The sequence below is a fragment of the Lampris incognitus genome, chromosome 7 (genome assembly GCF_029633865.1).
Source record: "Lampris incognitus isolate fLamInc1 chromosome 7, fLamInc1.hap2, whole genome shotgun sequence".
Classification (NCBI taxonomy): domain Eukaryota; kingdom Metazoa; phylum Chordata; class Actinopteri; order Lampriformes; family Lampridae; genus Lampris; species Lampris incognitus.
Window position 1 is genome coordinate 28,076,616 of NC_079217.1, and position 11,271 is coordinate 28,087,886.

The window sequence follows — 11,271 nt, forward strand, 5'->3', positions numbered from 1 at the left end:
GCCAGACGTGGGTATGTGTCCTGATCGCTGCACTAGCACCTCCTCTGGTCGGTCAGGGTGCCTGTTCAGGGGGTAGGGGGAACTGAGGGAATAGCGTGAATGTAATCATGTTAACATCTGTTAGCAAATGGTAACATAGTCCATGATATTACTCTCATTCAGTAACAGAACTGTGCTTGTGTCCCACAATGAAAACTGAATGAAAATGACATCATGCAGCCACCATGTAATAATAATAAAATTTTAATTATATAGCACTTTTCTAAAACAATGTTACAAAGTGCTTCACAAAAAAATCAAAAGACAGATAAAATCAGACAAGGCAAGAATAAGAGTAAGATCAAATAAGAGTAATAAATAAAACCAGTAAAAATAAAAACAAATATCAAACATTTGCAAAAGCTTTCATAAAAAGAAATGTTTAATACGAGATTAAAAAGAAGATAGAAACTTAGTTCGTCTTAGCTCAGCAGGAAGAGAGTTCCATAGTGTGGGGGCTCTAACAGCAAAAGCCAGATCACCCTTTGTAACAAACCGAAACCTGGGACTAACTAGCAGGGCTCCATCTGCAGACCTTAATGGTCAAGGGGGACATACCAAGTGAATAAATCACAAATTATAAAGGAGCAAGACCATTTAAAGCCTTAAAAGTGAGCAGTAAAATTTTAAAATCAATTCGAAATATAACAGGGAGTCAGTGTAGGGAGGCAAGCACAGAAGTGATATGGTCATGCCTCCTTGTCCTGGTAATGAGCCGAGCAGTGGCATTTTGTACCAACTGCAGACGGTGGAGGGAGCCTTGACACCAGAATAAACTGCATTACAGTAGTCAAGCTGAGAAAACATAAAAGCGTTTACAACTTTTTGCAAATCGGCAATTGATAAAAATGACCTAATTTTGGAGATTACATTGAGTTGGAAAAAGCATGAATGAACAACATGTTTAATTAGATTGTCAAATTTGAGGTTAGCATCAAATATTACCCCAAGATTCCTAGCAGCCTGCTTAAGACTACCTGACAGACCACCAAGATTTGTAGCAAACAGACTGATGGAATTTACGGGACTGAACAGAATGACCTCAGACTTATCATTAAATTTGAGAAAATTTTGGGACATCCAGGATTTAATGTCAGTGAGGCAAGTTGTGAGATTTAATAGGGCGCTAGGATCTGTGGGTTTTAGTGGCATGTATAACTGAGTGTCGTCAGCATGAAAAATTGTAGCCCACATTGTGATTGTGAATGACCTGGCCAAAGGGCAGCATGTATATAGAGAAGAGAAGGGGGCCAAGAACTGAGCTTTGAGGGACACCACAACTTAACTGAGCCAACGAGAAGGTAGAGTTACCCAGAACAACAGAAAAAGTTCTGTTGGTGAGGTAAGAGCGTAATAAGTTAAGAGCCATGCCCTTGATGCCAACCCAAGTCTCTAAGCAATGTAGGAGGATGTTGTGATCAACCGTGTCAAAGGCAGCACTTAAATCCAAAATAACTAAAATTGAACAGTCACCTCTGTCTGCATTCAGCAGTAGATCATTAGTGACTAGAGCTGTCTCAGTACTATGAAGTGCTCTAAAACCAGACTGGAAACTATTAAAAACAGTATTAGTGTTCATAAAAGAAATCAACTGAGAAGAAATTACTCTCTCCAGAATATTAAAAAAGACAACTTGGAGATTGGCCTGTAGTTACTTAGGGACAGGGGGTCTAAATTGGGTTTCTTCAGCAATGGGTGAATGATGGCATGCTTAAAACTGTCTGGAAAAGAACCAGAGGCCAGAGAATTATTAAGAATTTGCAGAATAACGGGGCTGATAGTGGAAAGTACCTCCTTGAGTACCTAAGTGGGAATGATGTCTAGGATGCAGGAGGAGGAGCTCATATTGGAGACTATAGTCTCCAACACTGAAATTGTAATTGGTTGAAATTGGGTGAAAGAGGCAGAATTGACATGGGGAATGGAATGAAAAGAGCCTGGCTGGATTTGGGACCTAATATTCTCCACTTTGTTTACAAAATGAGTGAGAAATTTTTCAGACAACTCAACATTAGGTTCAAAAAGAGAAGTGGATAAACCATTAATGACAGTAATGTAACCATATTTATTACTAGATGGAGGTACAAATCTCGATATAATCTTATCGATGTAATCTCATTCCTTCAATCATTTCTCTGTAAAATCAACTAGTCGCCATTATCATTGGTTTCAGTAATTCAGTCTTTTCAAGTAATCAAAAAAATTAAGTGTTTCAAAATGTTTTGGAATCAGATCCCATCTTGTTGTTTATGTAGTTACTATAACATTAATTAGCCAACCAACCACTTTGCATGTGCGTGTGTGTGTGTGTGTGTTTGTGTAAGTCTCCTTGCGTGCCTCCTGCTTGCTGCAGGCCACTAGATCCACCTTTTACTGCGGGGTTAAAGGTCATGGAGGATTGTGTGAGCATGCCGAGCCACAGGCTGAGGTTACGCCACCGCCAGTGTTGGGTCAGGTGCGCTCATAAGGATCTCATTCTGCCAGCTGCCATCGGGCTGGGGATAATCTGCCTAAGCAGCTTTCACACGATTTCAACCACAGGGAAGAATTTAGGAGAGGTTTGTAAACCTCTTCAGACTTGGCTTCCAAGTCCTTGGAGCTTCTTCCTGCTTTGGTTTAAATTAACAGGTGAACTGAGGTTGCAGTTCAAGCAAATTATGATTTCTTTCAGCTGTTTTCCCTTTTCAGTGGGATAGTAGTTTTTTTAAACATTTAAAGGAAACATACACATTTGTCCATGTCCACACCTCCAAAACGTATTGATGTGGTTTGTCTTGTTTGTATTTCTGTACACGGTTCTCTGACTTTCACTTTAATGGTTTGATGGTAGGATGAACCAAGGATGGCATGTTGTGTATGCTAATGCCCACTCTGTCCTTCACATCCTTAGATCCTTAGCCATTACACTAAAAGTAGAAACTAACGAGTGATTCGAGAGGAAGATCAGATGTCACACAGATGTCCTCAAGCATAATCAAGTTTTCTCACAGACTGAGAATGGAGATACATTCTTCATTAAGATATTGTGGAGTTTCTCTGACCTTTTGAGAGTGTCAACACATTTACTTTTCAAAGAGAAGAATGGTGATTTAGACGTTCCCAGAGACATTAGCTGCAATTGAGATCAAGTATGTTGGTAGAGTAACACCATGCTTAAGCCTGTTTAACCTCTCTGTGAAATAAGTAAATACCCATGTGGAGCCAAACGTGTGGAGATTCAGAACTGATAAAAATATAACAGTTGTTCAAAAGTATTTGACTTCTAAATATCACCAAATATTCAGAAATTATTTTTGTCATTATATGTCCTGACTGTTTTAGACTATTTCATTTAGGTTCTCAGAGGTCTACATGTTTTATGAGTAAATGACTGGAAAATTAAGCATATAGTAGTTAATTAAAATTATCTTGGAAAGCTCAAATGGAAAACATGTAATTGTCAAAGCAACAGCATAAACCAAAAGAGCCAAAACTTGTCCACTTAAACGGAGGCTCATTTGAACATACAACCTGCAGATTTGTCTGTTAAGTGAAGCCTAGATTAAGGCGAAATTCTTACATGGCGCCTTCACAGAAGAAATTGAATCTTTGTTTGAGCTTTGAGAGCCGTAAGAGTGACTCATGGTAGTTGTTCATGACCTGATACCCTGAACAAATTAAAACATAAGCCCTACCCTTTAGCAAAAGCACTATTCTGTTAAAATGTCCAAAGTCACCGTTAATGGGAAGCTTCAACCTTTGGCTCTGGATATCAGTGTGAATAGATATTTTTTGATGGATAGATAGATGGATTGATTAATTGATTGATTGATTGACTGGAAGAAAGTCACTGTTTGTAAATAAACACTGAGCTGACTAAGAGGCTAGCAATGCCTTCTTTTTAGGGTGAAATGTCATGTTTATAGACCTCATTTAGTCAGGACACATTGGAAATTTAAAAAAAAACAGACATGTTTAGAATAACAAGCAAAAAGGCGACAACGGGGGGGGGGAATGTAACAGGTCAGCAAACTAGTCCACAGCAATTTTCAAGGAAAATACTTTTCTGCTATGTAATTACTTTTGGTCCTTGAGACTGCATTGTTGGCCAGGATTGTTATCAGCTACAACTAGGAATGAGCGAAATGTTTCAACGCTCTGAAGATTCTTTCGTCAGACTGGGATTCGGATCCTAAATTCAGGTTTGGCTAGTTTGGTTTTTTTGTACTCTGTGGTGACCCACATCTATATATCGAGAGACATTCACCTAAGAGGACGGTGTACCTTTAAGGGAAGAGGCGAGGGGTCAGATAATGCACTTCCGCTTCCGGTTCACAGTCAGTTCAGTGTCGTTGTCGAACGTATGACATGCAAAGTTGGAGCTAGTAAACTACCTCGACTACGTCTACTCTCACGTCTCCTGTCTCGTTGTTTTCTAACTCCACAACTCATCATTTAAAAATGGTAAGTAGTTTCTTATTACTGGATGTTCTTCAACATATCGGTTTCTCTGTATTGACTGAGTTTTGAATAGCCTGGCAGTTTATCAAATGTGTAGCCTGTAAAAGGAATGTGATGCCAGCACCGTTCAGCTTCCTCTTGACTCATCCTCACACTCGCTACCTGGTTGCTCAAAACCTGAGGTGACATTCCAGCGAGATGTGAAAGAAGTCCACCATATACAAATATTTCAATGTTACACTTGATAATCTAAAAAAAAAGTGCAATGTTATGAGAATTGATGCAATTGCACTTCCGTTCCATCTACACATCATTTAAATGAATATATATAATTGCCTTCTCCATTGGACGTATGTTTAAAGGACCCTTTAAAAATATTTTTAAAGCGAAAGTAATGACTTTTTATGATTTTTTTTAAGCCTGAAATGTTGCTTTTAACCCCAGGATGGCAAAATTGAGTTAGCACCAATTCAAATCTCTGGACAGACTTATGAGAAGCAGTGGTATATCCAAACCTTTTTGACTGGGGTGGCCCAAGTTGGGCAGTGTCCCAATGAAAGGCGCTTGGCACTTCCGCCACAACGGGGCCCTAAGTCACTATCCAGACTCTTCTCTTCTGTAGTTCCCCGGTGGTGGAATGAGTTACCAAACTCCATTCGATCCGCTGACTCCCTCTCCATCTTTAAGAAGCTAAAGACGCAGCTCTTTCACGAACACCTCCACACTTGATTGTATTAAAAAAAATACAAAAAACCCGCTTCTATGCTCCCTATGCATTGCCTTTGTGCACTGCCTACTGACACCTTTATGTTCTGTCGGACTTTAACCTAATTTTTTTTGGCGCTTGCTTGCGTTGTTGTCTCCTGACCTTGCTTGTGCTGTATTAATTCTCAGATGCACGTTGCTTTGGATAAAAGCGTCTGCTTAATGAAATTGTAACATCATACCAATGTATTCTTCTCTGAGTTCAGGTGCATTACTGTGCCTCGGGTTTTCTTCTTCTATCTCGGTTTACTAGCGGATCGTACCCTCGGGTTTAAGACTGAATTGCGCCGATAAACGAAAGTTCGGTTTACGCTACAGTTCAAACTAAGTCCCGCCTCTTACAGGACAGCTAGCCAATCATAGTTTTAGATAATGGGGCGGCACCTGCATTGGCCAATCAGATTCCAGGACTGGCCTGCACCACACCAGGCACTCCCTGGACACGCCCATGGTGAGAAGGTGGGATGTGTTGATCTACTACAACACGGCCACGCCACCATCTCTGTCCTCTACATCTACTCCTCTATTGTATCCTGTTTCTAAATGCGAGAGGTGATGACAGGCTAAAAACCAGTGTTTATCTGGTATCTGGGTTCCAGTAGGCCCAGGTCTAAATTGAAAAACTTAAATTTGAATGCGACAAAAACTAAACTCAAGGGTTGTCACTATCTGAAACAAAAAAGGACCTAGTACCATTTAGACATAGACAGAGTAACCGCTGCCAGTGAAACAATTGTCTCTTCCTGGCGCCAACAGCACTCATCAACCACACCACTTTATGCTATAGGTCATTATTAACATTAAGTTTAAGATTAAGTTTCCTTTATTAATCCCCTTGGGGAAATTCAGTTACTGCAAATTAACCCACCCTAGCTGTGATCTGTGTAGCTAGGAGCAGTGGGGTGCCGCCTTCATGCTGTGCCCGGGGACCAACTCCAGTTCTTTTCCCATTGCGTTGATCAGGGGCACATACAGGAGTATAAACACTAACATGCATGTTTCTTTTTGATGTGAGGGAAACCGGAACACCCGGAGAAACCCCACCACAGACACGGAGAAAACATGCAAACACAGAGGACGACCTGGGATGACCCCTAAGGTTGGACAACCCCAGGGTTCGAACCCAGGACCTTCTTGCTGTGAGGCGACAGCGCTAACCACTGGGCCGCCCCATTATTATATGATATGCTATGCTAACCCTCCCATGCTGTAGGAGGACTAGTGAATAACCCCTCCTCAAATAAATTGCCTGAGTAAGGCCTTGCTATTACTGCACAGAGAGTAGCGCACACCTTAAGCAGGTTATTGTTTAAGTTTCCCATAGCAATATAGGTCTATGTCTCTAGCAGGGCTGCGTTAGCAAAGTTTATTAGCTCAGAGCTTATAACTAAACACTATGAGATGCAGCAACTTTGACTCCAATCTTGGAAATTAAAACCCTTTAAGTGTGCCACAAAATGATCTGTGTTCGATTTTAAGAATTTAAAAACATAATCTTTGTTTAACGTAGCTACATTTAAAAAGCTTTATGTTTGTAATAACTGTAATACATGTTTTTTTTTCTTGTTTGACCATGAATAGTTTTTAATATATCTTGTTCTAGTGAGCAATGAAATAAACTAAAAAAGAAAACAAACAAACAAATCGCAAAGTCCTCCTCTTGTGTCAGCGGATCACAGTAAAGCATCTACGTGTTTTACATGATTACATCCCAGGTCTTGGTTGGTTACAAAGGGTGACCGGGCTTTTGCTGTTAGAGCCCCCACACTATGGAACTCTCTTCCTGCTGAGCTAAGATGAACTAAGTCTTTCTTGTCTTAAAACTTTTCTTTTCATGAAAGCTTTTACAAATTTTTGATATTTGTTTCTATTTTTACTGTTTTTATTCTTACTTTTATTTGATCTTACTCCAGCCTTGTCTGTTTTTTTTTTTTGTGAAGCACTTTGTAACATTGTTTTAGAAAGGTGCTATATGAATAAAATTATTATTATAAAATTATTATTACATTTACGAGCAAAAAGGTTTGATAACTAAGCAGCTTGTCAGACACTTGTAAGACCACTGTGCACAAGGGGGGGAGATATCTTGCCTGGTCCATCTCACCACACACAGATATTTTCTCACTCAAGTTAAGTTACTGCTGCGGAAGATGTCCTAACTCGTTCCTGTGCCTAAAACACCACATCCCAGGGACTCCAAGGACTACAGACTGATAGCATTGACTTCACACATCATGAAGACTCTGGAAAGACTCATCCTGGAGCAGCTTCGGCCAACGGTCAAGCCACACTTAGACCCCCTTCAGTTTGCCTACTATCCCCAACTGGGAGTTAAGGGTGCCATATTTCTTGCTTAACCGTTTTCTTGCTCCACCTGGATAAGCCAGCAAGCATTGTGAGGGTCATGTTCTTTGACTTTTCTAGTGCCTTCAACACCATCCAGCCAGCTCTACTGGGCGAGAAGCTGACAGCAATGCAGGTAGATGCCCCCCTTTGTGTCCTGGATTGTTGACTACCTACTGGTAGACCACAGTATGTGCGCTTGCAACACTGTGTGCCAGATAGAGCGGTCAGCAACACTGGGGCTCCGCAGGGGACAGTCCTGTCTCCCTTCCTTTTCACCCTAGTGTTTCCCAACCCAGTCCTCAAGGACCCCCTATCCTGCAGATTTTCTTTGCAACCCTGAATAGGTATCTGTCTGTTTGTAGTTATTCAACCAATCAGCAATGAATGTCAGATTTTGCACACTTTGCATAATTAAGTGCTATGAGATGATTGGTTGAGTAAGTACAAGCAGGCCTACCTACACAGGGTTACAATGAAAATCTGCAGGATATGGGCTCCTTGAGGACTGGGTTGGGAAACACTGCGAGTCTACATCAAGGACTTCAACTACCACACAGAGTCCTGCCATCTTCAGAAGTTCTCTGATGACTCTGCTATAGTCGGATGCATCAGTAAGGACGAGGAGGCTGAGTACCACAGGGTTGTGGTAGGTAACTTTGTCACATGGTGTGAGCGGAACAATCTGCAGCTCAACGTGACTAAGCCAAAGGAGCTGGTTGTTGATCCGAGGCGGGACACGACACCAGTGACCCCTATCTCAATCCAGGGGGTCAGTGTGGACACTGTGGAATTCTACAGGTACCTGGGGGTGTATAAAGACAATAAACTGGACTGGGCTAAGAACACTGATGCCCTCTACAAGAAAGGACAGAGCCGTCTCTACTTTTTGAGGAGGCTTATGTCCTTCAACATCTGCCAGACAATGCCTAAGATGTGGTATGAGCCTGTGGTGGCCAGTGCTCTCCTGTTTGCTGTTAGGTGTTGGGGCAGCAGGTTGAGGGTAGCAGATGCAAACAGGCTCAATAAACTGATCTGCAAGGCCGGTGATATTGTGGGGGTGGAACTGGATTCTCTGGCGGCAGTTTCTGAGAAGAGGACACTGTTGAAATTGTGTGCCATCATGGACAATGTCTCCCACCCACTCCATGATGTGCTGGTTGGGCACAGGAGTACTTTTAGTAATAGACTCATTCTGCCGAAAAGCACCACAGAGCACCACAGGTCGTCATTCCTGCCTGTGGCCATCAAACTTTACAACTCCTCCCTCAGACTCAAGCTGTCAGACACTCGGAGTAAATGGTCATTGGACTGGCCCTGTCGGGTTTTGTGCTGTGGTAGTGCAGTATAGATAGTGTGTTATATGCACCATGCTTGTTGATATATTTTGTTCTTATTTCTGTTTATTGTATCTTTTATTTCTATTTTTTTCTGTTTTTCTTGTTTCTATTTGTTTCTATTTTCTTATCTTGTATCTTGTTAGTTTTTAGTTATTAGAACATGAGTGTCTGTGATAGAACCCAATTTCCCCTCGGGGGTGAATAAAGTATTCTGATTCGGATTCTGATCACATCGTCATGCCTTTAAGACAAACCCACAGCACTCCTACTCATAGGCACCAAGGCTACCAACCAGCCAAAGGGCCACCATACCAAATGGTAGACTTAACTGTACCAATACGTCTTTCCCTGCTCCATGTATCAGTACCAATACAATGTTTGCTTGGTAATGGCTACATTACAATGGAAGGCTTGTAGGGGGATGTTCCCTCTCACTGATGATGCTCCTGTCTGTATATCTGTTTGTTTCCTACTTTTCCTGTCAGCTGTCTTATCTTCTCTCTCTATGACATAATTCTTCTCACGCTCTCTCTACAGCTGGTATAACAGGTGGCACTGGAATGGGCAAGGAGGCCTTGGGAACAGGAGCACTGCAGATATGCCTTACCTAGAAGCAAAGGAGGGGAACAGGCACACGTGCATGTGCATGCACATGCATACATAAAAGAAGAGTGAGAAAGACTATGTGAATGCAGTAAGCAGACAGTTGACCCATGCAGCTGAGTCAGGTGGAGTTAGCTTAAGTGTCTGCCTTTATGTCAAGTCTCAGCACACCCCACCCTAAGCAATCTCTTAATGCACTCACAGGCCGATTGCTTTAGAGCAGCTCAGGCAGGCAACCTTGGTGAGTGACCTGAAACATATACCCACACGTACATTCACACATACACACAGTTAAGGAATGACCATCAAAAGCACCGCTATGACACATTACTGCAGTGTACTGGCAGTGCTGTTCGAAGAGGATCTACAGAAGGGTGGAATTATCTTGTCTTGGTGTGCCACACGCGTGTGTGTGTGTGTGTGTGTGTGTGCCAAGTATAAGGAGTGAGAGGAGTACACTAGATGATAAGGAGATTGGGATTCAGGCAGAGAGTTTAGATCCAGACCAAGTACTCAGATTGCTAAAGGTACACAGAGAATATACAAGGCGGGGAGGTGGGATTCTTGTTTTTGGGTCCTATCTACAGTGGTTGAGTCAGAGCTAGAGGGCTGGCGGACAGAGAGCGTGTGAGCAGGAGTGAGTCAGTTCGGGCATCTGGTTTTGTTAAGTCTCTAGAACATTCTTTTCCTTTGTTTGAGTCTGGCTGGCAGCTTTTAGAGGGACACGTTCATGCTCATATCCTGCTATGGGTACCACCCTTTTTCTTGAAGTGATATTCATTGTCTGCTCAGGGTGATGGACGGATAGCTGTCTATAAGTGTGTTTGTGTGTGCGTGAGTGTGTGTTCTATGTGAAACTATGTTGTAATCTACAAGATAACATTGCAAAGATATTCCTCATGACAAAGAAATAACCTAAAAAATGATGCAAAAAGAAGAAATAAAATAAGACAGTTTGTTAGGGGTGTGTCAATCATGCATTCTTGAATAAAAAGTTAATAGTCGGTATCTGTAATTTTTTAAAATGTTAATAAATACTATATTTGGTACCTTTTCCCAGTTGCATTTTTGGAGCAACAGCCAATCAGTGCACAGATAAACATGCTCCTCTATATGCTATTTTCCAGGCCAAGTATTCAAATGTAATGGCACCCGAAAAAGCTAATGAAGGTGGAAATTTAATGTAGAGTACGGAAGAGAAAGTGATAGGTGCTAAAATACAAAGCTAAATGCTATCTTATTCAAAAATTTGCTACGGATTGCTGGGGCAGCATGATGGCCCAGTGGTTAGCACTGTTGCCTCACAGCAAGAAGGTCCTAGGTTCGAACCCCAGGCCATCCCAGGTCCTTTCTGTGTGGAGTTTGCATGTTCTCCCCGTGTCTGTGTGGGTTTTCTCCAGATGCTCCAGTTTCCTCCCACCATCAAAAAGACATGCATGTTAGGGTTAATACTCCTGTCTGTGCTCCTAACCTAGGCTCAGCAAGAAGAACTGGAGTTGGTCCCTGGGCACTGCAAAGCGGCTGCCCATTGCTCCCAGCTAGTGTGTGTTGGGATGGGTTAAATGAAGATGAATTTCCCCACAGGGATTAATAAAGTACATCTTAATGCTGTTCAACATTATCGTATACTAAGATTGCATTATTGATCAGTCTTCTCTCCCCAAAACATGCCTGTTACTGCTGGTTCTTAATGGTGTTACTTCAAAATCTGTGATTGTCGGAAATTCTGACCTGCACGTGA